The sequence below is a fragment of the Pteropus medius genome, unplaced genomic scaffold (genome assembly GCF_902729225.1).
Source record: "Pteropus medius unplaced genomic scaffold, Ma_sr-lr_union100, whole genome shotgun sequence".
Lineage (NCBI taxonomy): Eukaryota > Metazoa > Chordata > Mammalia > Chiroptera > Pteropodidae > Pteropus > Pteropus medius.
Genome location: NW_024349800.1, coordinates 7,332,828 through 7,338,927, shown reverse-complemented (window position 1 = coordinate 7,338,927; position 6,100 = coordinate 7,332,828). Strand labels below are relative to the sequence as shown.

The 6,100-nt window shown below is 31.6% G+C and overlaps 1 pseudogene; it reads left to right on the top strand.

Annotated features, from left to right (window-relative positions):
* Nucleotides 1-5,628: 5,628 nt before the first annotated feature.
* On the top strand, nt 5,629-5,747 carry LOC120622578 (uncharacterized; annotated as a pseudogene).
* Nucleotides 5,748-6,100: the final 353 nt, after the last annotated feature.

Sequence of the window (6,100 nt, the reverse complement as noted above, 5' to 3'; positions counted from 1 at the left end):
AAATTTTCCAATTACAATGTTAAAGAATCTGATATAAAGACCCAAGAAATATTTATTCAGTGATTGATACATAATGAAATAAATAAATGACGCAATGCCATATTCGTATTAAAATTATTAATCCTTATTATGGCCATAAAAAAATCTCATCTTAATAAACTTTTGTGAATAATATCCTTTTACATAAGGATATTTCCTAGAATTAAAAAAAAAAAAAAATTAAAAGCCAACCTAATTTCGAACCTACTGAAATTCAGGTTTGTTTTCTGCTTTTATACATCCCAACCAAGTGGTCTAACTTTTTTGAAAAACTACTTGTCATTTCAAACTAACATGGAAAAAAACACATTTGAAAAAGTATTTTCCATTATATTGAAAATTAATGGCCTTTTGTTTTCAAAAAATATTTAAAAAATATGTATGGATTAGAGAATGCTGAATAACTGGTAAATTAGATTATTTCATTTGCAAGCAAGATCAAATTTCTTAATTTCTTAATATAATTCCATCATATCTTATAGACATTTATATATTAACACATTCAAACACATACTGTAGATAGCACTTCTCTATATAAATCTGTAGGTATATGTATGTGTTTGAACACATATGTATGTGTGTGATAAATGTGCGTGTGTGTGTAATGTCTATATAAATGTTCTTTTTTTCAATGGATACGGTTATTTCAATACATTGGCAATTGACAACTACTAAAACAGCTTTAGACCATTTTTAATAAATGTTTTTAACTTTTAATAATTTATCCTCCAATTACATCTTTTCTAGGTATATTTCTCAAAAATAGAGACTAGAGAAACTAGTCGGAAAGATGCAAATCCATAGATATCATGTTAAAACCAATCATAGGCATACTGTGAGCTGGTGTTAAGTTATACACCAGGCCAGCTTCAGAAATGATGATCAAACTGTGTAAGGATAACTGAAACCAGTAACAGAGTAAACACTGTGTTAGGATAATAGGGTGCTGACAGGGAGGATGCCTTCCAGCTGAATCATTTTTCCATTTCTGGAAGATTTTGAAATGGAGAATTAAGCATTATCCACCTCGGGGTTACTCAGTCAGAATGTATTTCTGCAGATGAGCTTGCTGATATAACATAGAAACACACGGTGATGAGTCTTATAGAGTCTCAGTGCTCGCAGGCATGAGTCCTGCACATTGAACAGACTGGGTCAATGCTGCACCCTCAGTTTTCTCCAGACAACGACAAATAGAAACACCAGGTAGCGGTAGAACAATACTTGATGGGAAAATAAGCCAAGCATTATACTGTGGTGTCTTATGACACAATTGAGAAATGAATCCCTTAGGGGGACTACAGAGAAATTCATAAATATGTAAAACAGTTAAGTTTTCGGAAAGTATATTACTTGTAGGATTAGATTTAGAAATGAGCAGGCTATAACTTTCTTATATATAAGAGCTTTGTGACTAAAAATAAGACTTTTGATAAATAGCACACACATAATGGCAAATGCCATATCGTAAGATATGTAATCTATGAAATGGCATTTAACCAATATACTTTTAACACTGGTTATTAACAGTTCATCCAAGTCCGACAAGTTAAAAATTTGTTTTCTTCAATTAAACTATCATGCAAGGAAATTCCTACTGATTCGTGTGTGGTTTTTTATTTGGAGGATGTTTTATGTTGAATTTTTAATCCAAGGCTAATTTCCCACAGCTTTCAGTACACGGAGAATGTCCTTGCTCTAGTCTATAATACAAGTGTTCCCAGACAAGGCAGACGATTCCAGCTTTAATTCAAGCAAAACATGTAACAGATGATTATTTATTCCACTGCCTCAAATCATATTAAATATTCCAAAGTGAAATGTAAACAGTTTTAAATAATGTTTTAAGAATTATGTGCACCCCCAAATCCATGCACAGGTAAGATTCACCCATATCCATGAACATCATTTGCTTCCACTATTTTTACTATATAATTCTGAAAATGAACTCTCTTCAGCTACAAAACAGCAAAACAAATATATGTGTAAATATTTTATCTATTCAACTATGCTGTATTCATCAAGTTGGGCCTAGCACTTGCAGTAGGTATCACAGTGTTTTGAGGGTAGTAGGTATTCTGAAAGTGTTGGCTGAAGTATTCAAGTTAACTACACAGAAGTGCTTTAAATAAAATTTTAAAAAATAATTGATGGTTTATATAAATGAACACAATGCGGTGTGACCGTGCTGTATTGTACAGAAGTACTGATATACAGCAGATATTAATTAAATATAAATGCCAAAAGATTCTTTACAGATTTCTTTATACTAACACAAATGAAGCAGCACACATGGTTTCTTTTTAAAAAGATAAGTTCCATGAATGCACTTTGTAAATTAGAAGATATATAAATGATTCTGAAATATTTTGGCAACTTACTAATATTATTTTTTCTCAATAACAAAAGATTTGAAATTATGAATTTTCTCATATTAAAACGTCTAGAAACGATAAATTATAAAATTCTGAGATGTAAAATAAAATTTAACAGGGTATACATGTCATAAACAAAGCTTAAAGTCAATTAATTATTAAAATATTAAAATTATAAATATCAATTAAAATAATATAAATAGACAAACAATAAAGAGGACAAGAATGTGCTTAATCAAATAATCTGAATATGAAGAAACTGGTGAATATCATCCATGTCTAAAACTAAAATACTATAATAAAATAGTATAATAAAATAACTTTAGATATTCAAAATTTTTACTTAAACTTCTTGAGAAATAATACAGCAATATATATGACAGAATGCGTTTACATTTCGATCAGTGTTCTCCCTTGTATTGGTCTCCTATCCTTCCCAATACACGGCTGAACTGTCCTTTTCTACTTACTTGCAACTAGGAGAGGCCATGTGACTAGTTCTGGCCAATAGTATGTAAGAGTTACAGTTATGGTAGAGTGACAGTATAGCTCCTGTGGCTAAGCAATTAACTGATAGTTTAGGATTCTCGAGCAAGTTCCTCACTGTGGAAATGAAAGAGCCAGGTCTCCCAGCTGCTTTATCTACATGATGATCGGTCTCCTACAGACCGTATCTTGAGGTGACAATGTGGAGTAAAGCTAGCTACCAAACCATGCTAGAGTCATAGAATAAGGGGCTACTAAAATTTTGTTATATTTAACCACTAAGTTTTGGGGTTGCTGATTAGTTACCACATAATAATCTAGCCTCACCTGATTAATCCATAGCTATTAGGTAACTGTGATAGGTCTAATCCATCTTCAGGTAAAGACATATTTTTCACATATTGAACAATTTCTAAAAGTAATAACAAGAGTCCAGCATTATTTGATGGTGCACTCTTATCCTGTTTAAGAGTACTGTGAAATATTACTATTTAATCTACAGCCATGACACCCTGAACTTGCCCGATCTTGTCTGATGTCAGAAGCTAAGCAGGGTCGGGCCTGGTTAGTACTACTAAGATGGGAGACCACCTAGGAATACCAAGTGCTATAGGCATTAAAAAAAAAAAGAAAGAAATATTACTATTTAAAGTAATAAAGAGTCACTAACTAGATCATATAATAAAGTATTCAAAACAACTAAAAGATTTAGAAGAGAAATATACACATATACAATTTTTTGAAGTTATTACACAATGTAAGCCTCATCCTATCTGCTCACCTAAAAACTAAAATAATTAAGAAAAAATGAGAAGATAAATAATGATTTAATAAATCCAGCTTTGATAAGTATGTATATCTATGCAAGTTACATAGGTGTACATACTTATAAAATATGTTATATATAATATACTTATATGTATATGCTTATTATATATTATATGTAATGTATTTATCCTGGTTATCACCAATCATAATTTTATAGCAAAAATTTAGAACAAAAAGCTAAAAACTTATAGTACCTAGAAGAATTTGTACAAGGAGAAATTATTTAGAACAAGAAACAGACATGAAGGTCATTTCTTCATGCTCACTGACTGAAGGCCTGCTTTTGAAGAGCTTTGCTGCAAATCAAGAAAAAATGTTATAAAGAAATCACAGGAGTGTAATGAATTATATTTAGAATGTAAGGAAAAACGATGTATTCCAGCTCATGAAAGAATTCATTTGAAAGGAAACCTTAATAGAGAAAGTTAAAATGCCTATAATACTAATCTAGTCTATCGATGTCCTTGAAGAGATAAAGGTAGGAAATGGGGAAGGGGAAGTTATATATTTACATTAAGTCCCTGTCGTACATGATAAAATCTCTTAAAATATTTGGCGTTAGTAACTTGATAAAAAGTATTTTGCAAGTATATGTTACACAGAGGCCCTACCCATGACCCCATCCAGACTCCTGAGGATCTAATATAAGAATATTGTTCTTGTGCATTAAATTTAATGTCCTAGCAATTGTTTTTTGTGTTACCATTTCAAATATCAACTGTGAAATTAATGTTTAAGAAAATATAGAAATGTCTTATGTTGTAGTATTCTAAAATAGTTAAAAATTAAAATAATTTTGAAAGACTAACGATGCTAATAAAATAATATAGATGGACTGGTAATTGAAGTCAAGTTTATTTAGGAGCTATAATATCATGGCCCTAAAATCTCTGGATCCCAGAACTATTACTAGAACAAATAACAAATTCATACCCAAAGCAGCAGTATGTATGTTCCCTTATGAAAGCATGTGTGTGTATCTGTATGTGCATGTTTATAAGTGTGTGTGTGTGTGTGTGTGTGTGTGTGTGTGTGTGTGTGTGTGTGTGTTTTGGGGGGTACCATATATAAACATTTTATGATATATTATTTTATCTTATCCAATTGCCAGTTTTAATCCATTTGTTTGAGGTATGAAAGACTTCAATAAAGTACTGGAATTCATTGAAGGAAAAGGTCACAGATAAACTATTTTCCAAGCCATAACTAACAACAACAACAAGTTACAAATTACCTCTCTGATAAGGACTATATTTTTAAAGCACTTTTTAAATAAAGGACTCACCCTACTACAAACATACGTGTACATGTTTGTGAAAAGAATAAAGCTTAGAAAATGAGAAAAATTTAAAAGAATATGGCAAAGAAAAGGTAAAAAAAACGTCCTTCCACTTTCCAAAATGGTAGTATTTCATTTTCATGGAAAGCCAAATGAACACTATGGCAAGTCAGAAAGGAACACCTACCAGGACGAATATTTTAAACTGTGTTCTACCTCACCGATGACCTAGTGGGGTTTAACAAAAACCTTGGTCTTTTATCTACTTTGACACTGATCTAATGATGGACACATGAAGGAATAGAACTTATCTCTAAAACGTACATTGTGAAATGATAAAAATTAGTGTATCAAAAAACCTATAATGGGGAAATTAAAACCTAAGGGTACTACAAGTCATCTTGCGTTACATCCTACTCATTAGCAATCTCAAGTTTAAATCAAGGTTATCTCAGCGTCAGACCAGCAGAAATAGCATGATATTTAGAACCCTAAGGATTGGATCTGTGTTTGAATTGTGAACCCTGAGTCTGTAACTTTAAAATGTACATATAATTTATTTGGTTTTTTGAGCTTCGTTCATAACCTTTGTAAAACAGTTACATTAAAATATATGACGTAGTCTATGCCCATGCCACCCTGAACAAGCTCGATCCCGTCTGACCTCAGAAGCTAAGCAGGGTCAGGCCTGGCTAGTACTTGGATGGGAGACCAGCTAGGAAGACCTGGTACTGCAGGCATAAAAAATAAATAAATAAATACAATTTAAAAAATTCAAATATATACATATGATGCAAAGTTAAAGATATAAGGATCTGAGATGTATACACAGACTCTAGCACAGACTCTTTCCCCTGATAACTACTTAAAAGTGAAAGTCACATTGTTATGATTATCACTGAAAAGTTATATTATTCTCTGGTTTATTGTTATTCTTCAAATAATAAATAAGCATCTTAATATTCCATGAAAGTCCTTTGGGATGGGGAATATATAATTTTATAAACTGATTCAAGGGCTGGAATTGAGAAACTAAATTACCCTGTAACAATTCATTCATCTCTGCAAATGGGATCTGAGGCCTGGGATGTGA